Source organism: Callorhinus ursinus, unplaced genomic scaffold (assembly GCF_003265705.2).
Source record: "Callorhinus ursinus isolate GAN/ISIS: 27379988/994484 unplaced genomic scaffold, GSC_fseal_2.0 scaffold3, whole genome shotgun sequence".
Classification (NCBI taxonomy): Eukaryota; Metazoa; Chordata; class Mammalia; order Carnivora; family Otariidae; genus Callorhinus; species Callorhinus ursinus.
Window position 1 is genome coordinate 8,391,208 of NW_027397065.1, and position 17,663 is coordinate 8,408,870.

At 37.8% G+C, this 17,663-nt stretch overlaps 1 protein-coding gene and 1 pseudogene across 2 annotated transcripts in view; one reads left to right on the top strand and one right to left on the bottom strand.

Annotated features, from left to right (window-relative positions):
- Positions 1-17,663, top strand: part of ADGRV1 (adhesion G protein-coupled receptor V1) — a 524,455-nt gene that overhangs the window by 266,176 nt on the left and 240,616 nt on the right. The gene's annotated exons all lie outside the window — the stretch shown is intronic.
- On the bottom strand, positions 3,103-4,062 carry LOC112819924 (calponin-3 pseudogene; annotated as a pseudogene).

Genomic DNA, 17,663 nt, shown 5'->3' on the forward strand with positions numbered 1-17,663 from the left:
CTTTCTTTCTTTCTTTCTTTCTTTCTTTCTTCTTTCTTTCTTTCTGTCTTTCTAATTGAAGTGTAGTTGACGCACAGTGTTACACTCGTTTCAGGTGTGTTTTCTCCTTTCTCATCTAACCATTTTCACCTTCTATGCTTGGCTTATTTTTGTTAAGTGGTGCAAATATTGAGTAACATGTATTGACGTTGGCACACTTTCACAACCCGCCTGTGGCCTTTCTCCTCATTACCTTATCTGACACTCTTTAAACTGTATTTTTACTGTTCTTGCACAACTGATTCTAGTGAAATAGAGAAGCCATCATTTTTAATCCCCTGTCTGCTATTTTTCTCACAGCAGGAGCTGTGGCTACTTCTGGGGTATCATTAGCAAGTTAAATGCTGAATATCACATTTTGGATTGTGGCCTCTTATGAGTCATTTGTCTTTTGAACAAGGTGTGTCCAATGTTGGAAAGAAATCATAGCAAGGTCTACACTGGGGTGCCAACAAGTTTTTCAAAAGGAGTTGCCACACCCAAACCTAAAGCATTTTTTTCAACAGCTAAGATTAAGAGTAATTAACATTTAATATACCCCCACTTATATGTCCATTAAGTTTCCATGAAAATTAACATTTTAGCGATGTGTGTCAGCACTCATTTTAACTTCTTTATCTTTCAAAGATTTGTTTTTATTAGAATGGTCTTTTCTCAGCAGAGATCTTTGTTTTAGATTGACTGCTTTTCTAAAAAGAGTAATCCTGCTCTGTGGAGGCTGATGGTCTAGATGAACTGATGTCAACATTATGGGCTCTTTACAGGCCTCCATTGTTTATTATGCAGAGGAGGCTCATTTGGGTAGTGAGGAAAAAAAGCTTAATTCTATGACCTTGTACAGATCATTGCTTTCAGTGCTGAAATCTCCTCCTAAGTAAGTATATGTCCTCCTAAGAGTACTTTTTTGTTGATAGTCTATTTCAGTAGGAGGGGGAAATTCCTTGGTAGACCTGTTTTCTAAGACTTTACAATATAAAAAGAATTAAAATGTATTTTTTTGTCATTTGTTAACCTTTTCTGTTTGTGTAAAAGTAGCCATATTTTTTTACTATTATGTAGTTTTCTGTGACTATTTTTTGTGCACAACTTGGGATTTAACATCCTTCTGTGTATTTGAGAAAACCCTATCTAATGTATATAAAGTTAAGCGGAGTTGTAGTATTTATAAATGTTTTTGTATGAAGAGAATTGTCCTAAGTCAAAAAGATAAGCCCTATCATAAGTGCATACCCACACATTTGATGGGGAGCCTCTGAGGAAAGAGGGGATGATAGAAATTATTGTCCTTTCTTGCACATAAGCAGCCGTATTCCCTCATTTGAGAGACTTTGCATGCATACTCTAAACCGCTGCAAAATCCTTCATCATTCTGGCTGCTTACTTCAAAATCCAGTCTAGTTGATCAATCTTATGATTCCTGGAACTGACACATTTTTCAAGATTCTTAACCCCAAGGGGAAAAAAGTGTCCCCATTTTTTTTTTTGCTCTTGATTCTTTAATTTCATTAATAGAGCCTAAGATTGCTTTAGCTATTTTAGCTATTTTTTTATTATGTTATGTTAATCACCATACATTACATCATAGCTCTTTGAAACAAATCATAAAGATGGCTTTAGGTATCATACAGTACAAATCATCTTGCACCTTGCCTGTTCTCCCTATGTTAGGTTTTTGAAATGTACGCAAGCTCCTGTGTGCGGTCTGGCTTATGCATCTTACTGGCTGTGCTGTTCTGCTGTGCTTGAATGGACTGTTGCCTGTTTGTCCCTTCCTTTCTTGGTGGACTCTTGGATGATTTCCACTCGTTTGTTCTTCTGCACAGTATTTCTGTGACCCCTACAGTGTAGTGGTTAACAGACTCAGAACTAGATTGCTTGTGTTTTTGGGTCCACCGAGTTATGTGACTTGGCAAGTTATGAACTGCTGTGCCTCAGTTTACTCATCTGTAAAATGCAGTACATTTTCTATGGCACGTATGTTATGAGCATAATAGGGTAAAAGCACAGGAAGGACTCGCAACAGTGCCTGATGCATAGGAAGCATGGTGCAAGTGTTAGCTGTTACATGTATTAACACAGTCCTTCTACATGCCTCCTGAAGTGTTTAAGTGTGACACTTTCTCTCGGGTAGATACCTAGAAGGGCAATTTCTGGGCCATAGCAATGGAATATCTTCAATTTTACTAAAAAATTGTTAAATATTTCTCTAAAAACATTGTACCAACTTATACCTGTGGTGCATAAATTCCTTTTTACTCTCTACTTCAAGTCTGTTGTCAGACTTCTAATTTTTTTTCAGTCTGACACGTGACAGTAGCTCTCTGTTATTTTAGTTTGCATTCCCTGATAAAGAGTAAAGTTGAAAATCTTTTCTAATTGGCCTTTCTGGGAATTGCCATTAATATTCTTTGCTTAAAACAAAATATATAATACTGTATTCAAGCATATGAAATTAAAATATAAGGAAACCCACTTTTTACCTCTAGGAGGAAGGGGTGGAAGAATAGGACTTAGTTGCATCTGTAACATTTTCTTTATTTTTTTTTCACACTGATCCGGATTTTATTTAAACATTAGTGAACAATAATGTAGAAACATTGATATGTAAATTTCTAAGATGCTGCATCTTATATTTAGTTAGCTGAAGACCACATTTAGCTATAAGCATGAGTTTAGTCCTCCACGGAGAAACAAGATACTAAACTGTAAAAAAAAAAGCTTCCTACTGTTTGAAAATCTCAGTTTATTAAGTAGATCGTAAAAATGCATAGGTCTTTAATAAGAGAATTGGCTGTCCAAGAGTACTCGCCTTTCACAGTATTCCTTTTTACTTCATATGCGAGTTATTGCTTCTGCTGTAGGATTGAACTCTTACAGCACTAAAAGGCAACTGTTTAGGGAAGAGGCAGAAAAAGGAAAAGGGAATGTATGAAAGGCAGTATTTCCTTTAGGTACAAAAAGCATAATAGTGTTTTAGGAAGACAAGATAAAACTTACTCAAGGCTAGCTTGGTTCTCACTGAATAAAAACAATGGGCTATATACTGAGCTCCTCTATGTCAGTCTAATAACCAATGCCTTGGTCGCCCTATTGATAATCTCTCGGGTAATCATCTTGGTACTCTCCGTGATATTCATCTGGATGTTCTGCCTGATAATCACTATCACTAATTTCAGACCCATTTGCTCCTTTTCCTTGGCTTCCATTGTGAATGAGAGGTTCTGTGGGAGCGGCGCAGTATTTGGGATCATATCCTTGCCCCCCAAAGCCCAAACACACTCATTCCTTTCTGGGAAGCAACTTTGTTGGTTCCCATCTGTAGAGAAATTGTTGAATTGTCTGTTGGTTGTAAGGTTAGCTTCTGATCGTAGATATCTCTTCTGGAACCTGGTGCTAACATCCCCGCCTGGCTGGTTCCTTTGTTGGTGTCCAGATGCAGACTAATTGTGGTCTGCTCTAAAGATTTGTCAGTTTGCATTTGGGGATCATAAAGCTGCCTCCTGGTCCCGTACTGTCCTACCTGCCTGGCTGGCGCATTTGTTGCAAACCAATTACACACTGGCCAGCTTTTAATTTTCCTTCATCAAAACGTTCTTGTTTGTTTTTCGGCATACTTAACCCCAATGTCGTATGGAATCCTTTTGTTTTAGCCAGACCTGCCAGAGCCAACAGTGTAGTCTGAACCTGGGTCGTGTTTCCATTCTCAAAAAGATCATTTGCTTCAAATATGTCCTATGGCTTCATGCCATAAGCCTGAATAGCATTAATAAAGTTGCCAATATTCTCCAACTGAGGCCAGTTTAATGAGAACTCATTAACCTTCCCTGAACCCTGGCTGTAGCTTATGAGCTTGCAGAAGATGATGCCATCTTTGAAGCCCAGCAGAAAGTTGATGCCAATGCGCATGCTTGTCACTTCTTCTGTCTAATTTCGAAGATCTTCCCCTGCCTGATGATCATACTTGGAAGCGATCTTGTTCTTGACCTCCGCTGAGAGTCTGTAATAAAGGCCCTTGTTGAAGAGGGTTATAGTGGTTCAGATGGCGGGAAGAGGCTGCACTCAGGTCTGGGGGTTTCTCTAACTCGGCTTCCCCACTCTTGGCCCTGAGGAGTGGCCGCACCGCAAAATGCCCGGAGCTCACTCCCCTGGGCAGCACAGGGGATGCTCTGACCTGTAATATTTTATTTCTTTAAACACCAAAAATTTGAAGAAAATTGGAAAAATGTTTATTATATCTGGGTGATGAGGAGCTGGTGATAATTTATATTTTGGTCATTTTCATAATGTTTTCAATATTTCATAATTAAAAGAAATCAATTTGGGTTTCATTATCAAGCCAGGGAATCGTGTTTGGAATTCAGCAATTAAAAAGTGATAGCAATATTTTAAATATCATTGATTAAGAAAATTAGTATGTATGTGTTACTAAAAGAAAACCAAATACTTTCAGTAACATTTTAATGTTAAAAGTGTAAATAGTAGAATTAAAATAATGATAGCATTCCATTTATTTTAAAAGTATAGAAAATAGGGGCGCCTAGGTGGCTCAGCCTGTTAAGCATCTGCCTTTGGCTCAGGTCATGATCCCTGGGTCCAGGGATTGAGCCCTGCGTCAGGCTCCCTGCTCAGCGGAGAGCCTGCTTTCTCCCTCTCCCTCTGTCCCTCCTCCTGCTTGTGCTCTCTCTCTCTCTCTCTCTCAAGTAAAAAAAATATTTAATAAAAAATATTTTGAAAAAGATATGGAAAGTATATTTGGAGAAAAAATTCTCCAGCTTCCTGACAATAGAGGATGATTGTGGCATGATAAAATAATAAAATACCCTACAGAATATTGTATTTTAAATGTTTTACTGAATATGTTACCAAAATTAATGATGTCCATAAAATTTTACTTAGAGGGCGCCTGGGTGGCTCAGTTGTTAAGCGTCTGCCTTCGGCTCAGGTCATGATCCCAGGGTCCTGGGATCGAGTCCCACATTGGGCTCCCTGCTCCGCGGGAAGCCTGCTTCTCCCTCTCCCACTCCCCCTGCTTGTGTTCCTGCTCTCACTGTCTCTCTCTGTCAAATAAATAAATAAAGTCTTTAAAAAATTTTTTTTACTTAGATATTGTATGAAAGTACCATTTTTCTTAATCTTAGAGTGATTTCTGTTGTTTTTCTTTTTTTTAAGATTTTATTTATTTGACAGAGAGAGCACAAGCAGGGGGAGCGGCAGGCAGAGGGAGAGGGAGAAGCAGGCTCCCCGCTGAGCAGAGAGCCCAATGCTGGGCCTATCCCAGGACCCTGGGATCATGACCTAAGCCAAAGGCAGATGCTCAACTGACTGAGCCACCCAGGAGCCCCAGAATGATTTCTGTTTTAGATATCATTAAAATAGGTTAAATGTGATGTTATTGTCAATGTAAGGAGGCAAATGACATAAACCCATCTGCTATCATTGTTTATCTATGTATATATATATTTAATTTGGCATGCAGTGCTATCTTTGTAATAATTACTTAATTTAATTAATGAGGAAACTTTGATTTTAACATGGGCAAATGACATATATGATTACATCACCTTGATAGTTTTTTTATCTATGTTGAAAAGTTATGAGTTCAGAGCAAAAAATGCAACTTAAATTTTACCCATTAGGATTTAAAGGCTAAAGGGTCAATTTTCCTGGACAGTGTTGACTAGAACTCTAAATGAGTTTTTGAGGAAAGTATCAGGTAATCTTTTGTGGCCTTAAAAAATCATTATAGATGTGTTCAATTCCTGTGCTTTGAAAGTTCCCACTATTCTCAATACTATAAGACTACATGTGAACATGAAATCACCTATCCTTCTTCATATTTTTCAACATGTTTCCCATAATGAATTTTTATTATTTTAAGAAGATATTCTGATTTGATTATACTAGTACTCTGAATCAGGTTTTCCATCACAGATTATAATAGCTTATGAAACGCTTCGGTGTTATAAGGATAGAATCATATATAATAAAACTATCAATCTCTTAATTTTCGAGATCCCAAAGTAACAAAGTCTAGTAACATTCAGACCTGGAAATTTGAAAATTAGGTAAATTGTGGATATAGTAGTCAGGTATTTATAAATGTATTAGGGCGCCTGGGTGGCTCAATCTGTTAAGTGTCTAACTCTTGGTTTTGGCTCAAGTCATGATCTCATGGGTTATGAGAGAGCCCCATATCAGCCTCCACACTCAATGGGGCATTTGCTTGAAGATTCTCTCCCTCTGACCCTCCCCCACCACTGTCTTAAATAAATAAATAAATAAATCTTTACAAAAATTTTAAAAATTAAAAAAAGGAAAAACAGCTATATTGAACATTTTTGGAAAATGAAGTATACACATTTAAAGTGTATAATTTGTTAAGTTTTGATATATATGTATATACATATGTGTATATATATATGTGTGTATATATATGTGTATATATATGTGTATATATATATATATATATAAAATCATCAATACAGTCAAGATTGTGAATACAGTCAAGATTGTGACATACCCATCACCCCCCAAAATTTCCTCTGACCTCTTGGTAATCCTTCACCCCACTCTCTCATTTCCAGCCAACCACTGATCTATTTCCTGTCACAAAAGATGAGTTTTATTTTCTAGACTTTTACATATATTTTTTTGTGTGTTAACACTATTCATTAATACTGCACAGGTAAGGGGCACCTGGGTGGCTCAGTTGGTTAAGCGTCTGCCTTTGGCTCAGGTCATGATCTAAGGGTCCTGGGATTGAGCCCTGCATTTGCTCAGCAGGGAGCCTGTTTCTCCCTCTCCCTCTGCTGCTCCCCCTGCTTGTGCTCTCTCTCTCTCTCTCTCTCGCAAATAAATAAATAAAATCTTTAAAGAAAAAAATACTGCACAGGTAAATTTCAAACCAGGATATAAAAGTATTAGATACTTTTATAAATAATTTTTACATACTCTTTAATTCCTTAAGAAATGTCTAAAATACAGCTTATTTCTAACTATAATTTTCAGTCAAAACTTATCCAGTTGATTTTGGCTTTTGGCCAAGGTGGATAAGAAGGCAGATAAGTTGCAAGAGGACGTGTATATTAGTTACCTATTGCTGCATAACAAATTATACCAAAACTTAGCAGTTTAAATGACGGACATTTAATTCTGAAGGTCAGAAATCCAGGAGTAGCTTTGTTGGGTGATTTTGGCCCAGGCTGTTTCATGATGTTGCTGTCACACTATTGGTGAGGGCTGCAGTTATCCAAATACTTGACTTCACTAGAAATTCTCTTCCCAAGATGGCTTACTCATCTGCTCATTGGCCAAAGGCCAAATTCCTCACTGCCTACTCCTGCAGTTAGAAGGCATCAGACCCTTATATTCTGGCCTTTTTATAGGATTGTTCAACATAATATTGGGCTTCCTACAGAGAGAATGTTACAAGAGAGAGAATGAGCATGACCAAAATGAAAGCTGAATTATGTTGGAAGTCATATACCATCTCTTCTCCCATATTCTACTGGTCACTCAGAACAACCCTGGTTCACTATGGGAGGGGACTACACACTTGATTCACTGTAGGAGCTGGATGTCATTGAGGCCATCTTGAAGGCTAGGTACCACAATATGTTTAGGCTATTTAAAATCAAACTGTTCAACAAATTTTAAGACTCATGTAATCAGTCCATAAACCCACATTAGCCATTTCCGTTTGCCTATAATTTATGGGCTGATTACCATAACAGTCTTACAATTTATATAAATTAATATAATTATATTAAAATAATTTTAAAAGCACATATTTAGTTAACACTTTATTACCAGCCTTTGAAAGTAACAATACTGCATTTCTTTTAAATGTCCTCTGTGTTGGGGTGCCTGGCTGACTCAGTCGGTAAAGCATGTGCCTCTTGATCTTGGGGTGATGGGTTTGAGCTCCATGTTGGGGGTAAAGATTACTTAAAAATAAAATCTTTGATAAATAAATATTCTCTATATTTTAAGAACTTTTTGTTAAATCTGGTAGATGATATCTACCTCTGTTTTTTTAGTATATAAGTGTGAGAGTTTCAGAACAAAAGAGAACCATCTGTATCAGTTAAATTTTCAGCATGTTATAAAAGAATCTAAATCCATTATATATAGTTTTATTCTCAAGAATTAATAATAAGGGGTGCCTGGGTGGCTCGGTTGGTTAGGCATCCGACCCTTGATTTCGACTCAGAACATGATCTCAGGGATCGAGCCCCAGTTGGGCTCAGCACTGGGCATGGAGCCTGCTTAAGATTCTCTCTCTCCCTCTGCCCCTCCCCTTTGCTCATGTGCATGCATGTGGTCTCTAAAAAAAAAAAAAGAAAGAATAAGCATTAAATTAAGAAAGATTTGCTAATTCAATATTTATTTTTCACAAGTTCTACTGTAACAAAAAGTTGTTCATATGAAGATTGTGATTGTGTTATTCACACTTTTCAATGCATTTCCAATATTTTAGGTGTAGATAACATTTTAAAAATTCTTCACCAGTGTTGCTTTGAAAACTGGTATGGGGAGACATAAAGAGAAGGATCTGAATGTAAAAATAAATCCCACTTAGAAATTCAGCATACTTTTAAAAGATTATCTAAAGCTAAATTATAGCTTATACTTAAACTCTAATAAAGACTCAAAATATTAATAGATATTCTCCTATATTACCAATGATACCAAAATAAGCCCCCAGTGCAAACAATGAAAACTAAATTGAGCACAGCATCAAAAATCTGGCAGTAAAATCACTTTGCCCCGCCCTGTAGCACATGCTGTTCTCAAGGAAGAAGCAGTACGTTCTAAAGCTTAAGGTTTGGCAAAGGTTCTTATCATTCTCAGACCTCCTTCAAAATCCCAGGTCTGTATTCAATTTCATTATTCTTTTCATACTCCTGCCTGCCCCATCTGCTCTTGCTGATCACTTTATAAAACATCAGGAATACCTGCACAAGTTGATACAATTTTAACTGCACCCCAAACACAGCAGGATATAAAGTGAGTAGGTGAACTAGCTTGCTTTGCTTAGTGAGTTGAAGACTTACTGAGGGTAGTGGGGGGCACTGTATGTTGGCTGGCTGACAAAACTGAGTAGACTAATAAGCTTTGACTGTTCCGTTTCCAAGATAACTCTTTATTTCCCCAATATTTCATGACTTTGTTAAGAGTGCATCAGTCACTGACGGTGCAAGGCACATGGGCTTCTCAGACTCCATCGGGCTCTCTGAGTGTAACTGGCATAGTACGCAGGCATGGGCACAGCATGGGTATCTATTCCCAAGAATGAATGTGGAACCTAATTTATTATTTACCTTGAATTTCTTCAAGATAAATTTTCATTAAATTAGGAACATCGGTATTAAGAAGCAAAGTCTTGTTTCCTAAATTTGGTCCTTTAATCAGAGTGCTTTCATTAGATTAATTTTAAGCATTCATTACATTAATCAATATTTATTGAGTTTCTAATAAAGGCCAAGCAACCATGTTCACAGTGGTGAACAAAAAGGGGCAGGGCTTCTACTCTGGGCACAAATACCTTAACATTTGAGACTGACATAAAGGGGTAAATAAACACACTTCAGGTAGTGGTGAGTGTTATGGTCAAAATCAGTTGGAGTGATATGCTGTCAGAGAAGGCATCACTGTGGAGATGACATGTGAACTGAGAGGAAATGCAAAAATTGAGGCAGGAACATTCGAGGCAGAGAAAATAGCAAGAGTGAAGGAAGGCCCAGAGGCTAGAACAAGCTTGGCATGCTTGAGCAACAGTAAGGACAGGAAGCTATCACTTAGTGCACAAGACAGGAAGTCTTAGAAAATGGGGTCAGGAGGTGGGCAGGGACTTGGCATAGCATAGCGTGTCTTTAACATTTTAAATTTATTTTCTTTTTTCTCAGTTTAGTAAAACACATAGACCATCTGCCTCTTCGTAACAGAGTAAATTTCAAGTTTAAGGACTAGCTGATGAGAATGTCATTATTTTGGCTACTTAATTTTGAAATAACTTAATTTGCTGATGATGTCTCCAGTTTGGGAGATGTATAAGTAACATGGAGCTTACAGCCAAGATCATGTAAGACATATGTAAGCAAGCAGTTAGGAGTAGCACATCGAGAGGATAGTATCCACACTTTGCCTTAATTGAATACTGCATTTATCTATTAATTTTGTGCACATAGTTGAATTAGAAGTTGTTTTGTCTATAGATTTGTGCCCTTCACTAGAATGAGGTGTGCTAATAGGGGTGCAGATAAGTCCTTGAACCCCAGCTTCTGATATGGTTGACTATCAGATAGTCAAACTAAGTGGATTTACTGTGGTTGAAAATGTAAATTGTTGGACTATATACTTTTTTTTTTTTAAAGATTTTATTTGTTTTTGAGAGAGATGAGAGAGAAAGTGAGAGAGAGAATGTGCACATGAGTCGGGGGGGGAAGAGGGAGAGTGAGAAGCAGGCTCCCCGCTCTCCCAGGACCCCGGGATCATGACCTGAGCCGAAGGCAGACACTTAACCAACTGAGCCACCCAGGCGCCCCAAGGACTATCTACTTTTTAAAACTATCATAAATTAGTTTAAATGCAGTAGATCTGACATTTCTTTCTGAGATATTTCAAAGTCTTAAGGAAAGAAATTTATCTCTTTATGTTTCTTGGACTTATAAATTTTACCCAAAGTGATCAAATTTAAAAACAAATAAATCTGATGTTACAGTGAATTACTAGCTGCTACTCAGTGTCTAAGCATTGGGGCTCATTCTTCAGAATTGAGACAAGACAACCACTCAATGTATTTGGTTCTTGACTGCTGTGTTTTTATCTTTATGGTTTCAATATATATGTATTAGAAGTGAAACTAACATAGTAAAATAAATATCCCATGTGAGTGAAAAAATAAGCACTGTGATTTCCCAAGGAAAAAAAAACTAAAATAGAAACTTTGTCATGAATTTCTTGTTACCACACCAGCACAAAACAGTGTTAAAGACTCACTTTAAAGGAGAGGACTGCCAGGGCTAGACGAAGCGCCCCTTATGGTACAATCTTGTTGGCAAGCTGACCAACACAGGGTGTACACTATGAAGGCCCAGGAAGCACAGACCTCAAGTTTGGACAAATTATGAAATTTGAGTCTTGCCTTTACAGAATGTTTTCTTTTATATGTATTTGCTTCCAAAAAAGCTACTTCTCATTAAGACTCCCTCCTGTTTTGTTGTTTGTACATGTGTTTTAGAGAGGAACATGTCTTACCTTAGAGATATAGTATTGAATCCAGAATGCCACTGAGCCAACACAAAGTTTAGCACGTTTAATATATATTTTCTATAAATATAAACATTTATAATATAAATTTAAATTTAATTTTGTAAATTAATTTAGTTCAGACAAATGAAAATTAGCCTATAGAAGGAAAGACAGCATATAAATATGATTCACTGTCAGTATTGTTACGGAATTCAGGAGATCTGGATCTTATACCCTTACTTGTTATTTGTTAATTTTGTGCCTGTTTGATCAGCTATTAAATGTGCATAATATACTGTTAAGTGTTTGGAATAGTAAAGTGTGGATGTACATATATGTGTATATAATTCACTAGAATTAAATTCATTGTGTGAGGTGTCCATGAAGTACTGCAGGCTTAGCACAGTGCCTCGCAAAACATCAGCACTCGATATATTATTAACTCTCCTTAACAGCCAGGTTTTCCCTTTTTCGTACCCCTGAAAGGTACTTGGACATTTTGCATTCTAGTATCTTAATATTATATCGGGACTGAATTACCTCGAAAATAACTTTTTACCTATGTGTGGTTAGCAGTCAGGAAAAGAAAAAGAAGTGGGGTGAGGAGAGAAATATATTTATTTTCCTTTTTTAGGAGATCCCAGATGATGAGAACTTATATGACTCTCCATTTACTGGCTTTATTCATCTGAACACACAGATATTCCTTCTTTGAGGGCTATTATTTTGTCTCTGAGGCTTTCTTTGGCTTGTGTTTGCTTAGTGAGAGGGTAAGAAACTTTTTTCCAACTTGCCTTTCCTTTAGAGAATGTATAGATGGGATGGGGTGCTCATGTAGCTTAACACCATAGGAGAGGGAAGCACAGCTTTGGGGACTTGGTGTGACTTACTAAAGGCTGTAACAATAGTGATGGATGAGGTCAGAGGGTGGCATGCCCTGTCCACCCAGCCCCTGCTGATCTGAATCTGACTTTCCTGGAGATGATTGCCTTTGCCTTTATCCAGTTCCCTCCAGGCCCAGTAGGATCTTAAAAGTAAGACAGAGAATTCCAGGTGAACACAATTGCTTGGCAAGTACCCTAAGAAATGTTCTTGTGTAAGTGGGTGCAGCATTACTTTTGCAAGTGCGTCCAGTTCCATTGTCACGTAGGTACATTTATATGCCTTAATCCCTGAAAACACTTCAAAGCATTAATGTGAATTTCAACTTGATTTCCTTCTGTCATGTGTGACTATTTGATGCTGAAGATCCTTTGCAGGCAAAGAGAATGGATAACACATTTGTCTAGAACCAGAACTTAAGAGCCTCCAATGACTTTAATCACCATGCTTGGGCCAACAAGTGGAGGATCTCAGTGATTCACTTTTGTTGGGTCCTCAGTGGTCATTTCATTGCCTTATGTGCTTAACATTTTTTAATTTACCTTCTACTTTTCAAGTTGGTCATAGAAATTTGTTTTTAAAGCCTGGTAAGCCAGCAGGTTCCACAGTTTAATTCCCTTAGTCAGTGTTGAGTCATTACTGTATTCTCACCTTCACAGCAGATGTCATCACTGGGATTTGGGATTTGCTGAAACACTTTCCTCCAAATCAAAAGTTTCACAACTTCATGTAGGTTAGCATTTTCATTGTGTCTGATTTTTAGGATGCTTGAATAAGTTTAAATGCTGGTAACTGGTTAAAAGTAACTGAACTAAAGGAACTGGGGATGGTATCACAGATTCTTGGAAATCAGTTAGGGTTCAGCTGCTGCCTGTCTTTTTTATGTAAACATAAAGTTCAAGGGTCACACATGACATAGAAAAAAAAGTGTTTAGCTTCTGCAAACTTTTTTTTAACTCTTTCTTTAAATAGTTTCCTGATCGTACCCTGTTTGCAAAGTAAATGAAACGGTTGAACTTCCTGGATGCTGGGTTTTAGCAGAAATATATCAGATAGCAAACTTACTGGCAGATGAATCACAGTATTTCTCACCTTCAGTTGAAGATACGCTGCTCTGTCCAAGGTCAGTCCCAAGATGCTGTTTCTGGCCTTGAGTTTACTTAAGGAACAGATCACTCTCCATACCTATCTGAGGCTATGTTCTCTATTCTATCTGGCCCTCAATAGGTAAACCTCCCCTACGTGGCCAAAAGCAACAAAGTTGAGAAAATTTAGCTGCATCTGGAAACCTGTTATTAGTCTGCCTCTTCCCATACCAAAAGCCTACGTTCTTGCCTTTTTCCCAGGGTCTGACTTTGGGTGCTGTTCTCTGCTGGCTGTGACCTCAGCACCTCTCTAACATAAGAATTTGGCTTTCTTCTCTCTGCCTCATTTCATTCTCTTTCTTTGCACCCTAATTTTTACACTGCAGATACTTTTGGTTTTTCTCCTTTCTTTGTACTTTTAGGTTTTTCCAGGTATGGTGTGCCCACCTCCTGCACCTTCCAGACTTTCACTCTCCATTCCTTCCCCTCCCCCTGCCACTTCCCCAATCTTAATCTACCTCACTGAGCAGTCTGGTCTCAAGAGTGAGCTTCTTGCATCTTAGCCTGTTGGAGTTTTGGCAAGCTAACCTTGCCCATCATCTAATGGACCTCACCAACCTGTCTGTCTGCCTGGAGAGATGCCATCAGTTCTTTAAAAGAGAGTATGGCTGGGGCGCCTGGGTGGCTCAGTTGGTTAAGCATCAGACTCTTGATTTTAGCTCAGGTCTTGATCTCAGCTTAGGTCTTGATATCAGGGTTGTAAGTTCGAGCCCCACGTTGCGCTCCATGCTGGGTGTGGAGCCTACTTAAAAAAAAAAAGGAAGAGTGTATGACTTTGTGTCAATTGATCCCTCTGGTTTCCCTCGGATAGACAATATAAGAAAAACACACATACTTCTTTTATTTACTATTTGAGTAAAGTTATATCACCTGGCCCCTGTTTTAGATGTCACTTCACTAATCGTGTTTAATCTATTAACATGGGGGTGGAGAGTTAATGATAAATAGAATGGAATAAATTTTACTAGCAGAAAGTAATATTTTAGAAATACCTGCTCTATATAGGGATGTGTCCATTTAGATGAGTATTTAATAGTTCTCTGAAAGGCTTTGCTTGGTTGCCCAGACTCCTGCACACAGACTACTGCCATTCTTTTCTTTAATCTAAAACCATGCTTCTCAGACATTAATGTGAATATGGGTTTGTATACAAAACAGACCAATGCATACCTTGAACTTTATGGGCAAAATCACCTTTGAAAATCCCTTTTGTTTGGCCCTTCAGCTGAATTTTTTTTTTAATTTAAATCATTTACCAAGATTTAAAAATCAGGAAATTTCAGCAGAAATCCAGATTTTTAGTTCAAAAAAACTTTAAATCTGACAGCACCACTACTTGCAGCAACTATGAGCTGGCTCCAAGGAACAGCTGCCTCTTGACATGGGTATGTGCTTGTTGGTTTGACATAATTCCTGTCCTGCAGGTCTCCCTCACTTATATTAGCTGTTGGACCTTATAGGCATTTGCATTTTTGATCTTTGTCCTAAAAGGAGAAGAATGGTTGGAACCAAAGAGAATAAGGCATAGATTTTTACATAGCAACATTTTCTTTTGGAAAATTAAAACAGACAAAAAAATTACGAAGAATAAAATAACAGTCTTGTATTACCACCACCCAGAATAAGTTATTGTTAAGTTTTGGGAAATTTGCTTTCAAGGATTTCCCACTATAGAATTTTATTAGGATGTGCAGGAGTTAATTTCTCCCTCAGCGAGCTTCCCCCATTCTTAACGATTTTGCTACATTTTTCCTCGGGAGATATAATTATTTCAGGTTTGCAAAGTCTAGTCACTTTGTGACTAGGGTGTTAGGCTTTCTCCAAATCGGGGACTTTACTGGTTCCTGGTTAAGGATTCTTTTTGACCACTGAGCCCAAGTAGAAAACATGGTTGTCAGTTGATTTCATAGTGGTTTAAATAGGACAAAGGCACAGTTATTAAGTACTTTTAACAGGTTAATTTGTGAGTATTCATAAATGTGGAACATTTCAAGGCAGTTAGATTCATCTTAGTTCTGACCTTATCCGTTTAGGAAGGTATATTTTTCAGATTCTGGCCAGCTTCAGGCCAAAGCAAGTAAGGGAATACAGTCAAGTATTCATCTAGACCAAAGTTGAGAAATCCAGCTGCCTTTCTCATGTGGTGTGATATTTCTAGCCACACCTCCATTGCCTTCAAACCTTTGTACCAAAGAGCTCTCCCCTTGGGAATGAGTGTGAACCCATTTGACTTTTGCTCAGACTACTTACATAATTATCAACTTCTGATTTGCAGCTGCTGTGCATTTTAGCGGTTTGACCGTACTCAGGGGTTTAGGATGCAAATAATTTTTTAAATTAGGATTTAGACTCTTTTGCTTTCTCCCAAGAAATAATTTAATCCATAGTATAGCTGTGATATACAAATAAATGTATAATAAGGTTATAAAATAAATTTTTCAATGAGATAAATTATAGAGCTCAACACTTTGATATTTAATTAGTGTTTAGTTGATGTCAGTATCTTCCTTATTAAAAATATGCATTATCCCAGCAATATCATGGATTAGATAGAATTCTGTGGTCTATTCAGGAAGCCTCCATGTTATAGCATGGTTTCTGTGGGAAAATACACTTTGTGATACACATATTGGGAAAGGATGCTAGGAATCCAACTTTCTTACTTAGCCACAAACCCTGAAGGTGGTGTATGTGACAGTCATTTGTGCCGATAGATGCCTGCAGACTCTTGTGTTCTTGTTGTTCACACCTTGCACCTCAGGCTAGAGCCCTCTCTCCTCCACCTTTCCCAGCTCCATTAGGTATATTTGGCACATTTTGTCACCTGCAACCCTATTTCTCTCTCTCTCTCTCTTTTTTTTTTTTTTTTTTTTTTTTTTTTACCATTTCCCTTCTGTTCATTCCCACGAGAGCAATATTGGTGAACATATCTCCTACTTCAGAAGGAGTATATTCACTTACAGCAATAGGCCATTTCTGTTTGTCTTTCTGTAGCAAATGCTTATTGTTTTTATCTTAAAGATGAATTTGAAAATGCCTATATTAGACTCCTTTGTTTGTCCATAATCAGGTGAATCACTGTATCAGACTCCTTTGTTTGTCTGTAATCGAATAAATCACTGCTGTTGTTATTCCCAAATATACATTTCTGTAATTCAATTTTAAGAGCAAATTCCCCTAAGAGAGGACACAAGAGTAAACAGTGTCTGTACATAGCCCAATTTCAGTGTTGCATGAACTAGCAGGTGACTGGGATTTTGCTTTGAAAACCAGCAGGAAGTTCAGTTTAGCCAGATGGGGGAACAGAGGGGACGGAGGGAGAAGTAGGGGTCTGATAATGTAATGTCCAATTGCTTATGATAAACAGTTTTTGTTTCATCCTAAGTGTGATAAGAAGTCATTATAAAGTTTTGGCTGCTGGGTGGAGGATGGACTGTGGTGAAAAGTAGATGGTGGGAAACAGTGAAAACAAAGAGAACAGTGAAGATGCCTGTGCAAGAGTCCAGGGGAAAGATACGGATGGCTTCAACTAGGGGATTAGCAGTGGGGAGAAGAGGTTTCAGGTTTGTGCTATATCTTGAAGGTAAAGCCAACAGGATTTGCTGCTGGGCTGGATGTTTCCTGTGAGAGAAAAAGAGGAGTCTAGGCAGAACCCTGGTTTGAGTCACTCAGTCTTTACTGATCCCTTCCCTTCAACACACCAGTTATCCAAGTCATTCCTTCTTTCCAGAAACCAACTTTGAGCCCTACTCCATTCCTTGCTTCTCATCTCTTCTCTAACCACCCACCTCTGGAAACTTACAGATTATACCTGTTTTGTGAACTTTCTAACAGATTTTGAAATCCTTGATCTTTCATCAAACTCTTCTGATTGACCAAAGACCACACTCTTTCCACATAGTTTATTCAGTTGGGAGGAAGAGTTTCCATAGCTGTTCTGTCCTCAATCCAGGTACATATGTGGCATTCTGGCTACAGTGCTCTACCTTTTAACTGAGAAATACTAATGCCCCATTTTCCATTTATGTATTTGCCCTGCATGTTTAATCCCATGTTTTAATATATGTGCATTCATGTAAGTGCCTGTCTTTGATTTTGAACACTTAGAGGGATACAACTCGTTTCTAAATAAATATTTTTTAAGTGATGAGAACATTTCAGTTCCAATGTAGTAGCTAGTGGCTTGTTTGGTAAGAATTTTAATCACACTTTGACTAGTAATCAGGCTCTTTTCTCCTCACATTTTAAAGTGATGGCGTACCTGGATTTTTCTGAAGGCAGCACTCTGCTTTCGGTTTTCAAGGACTGGCCTTTGAAAACTCAGTAAACCACACTGAGTTCACC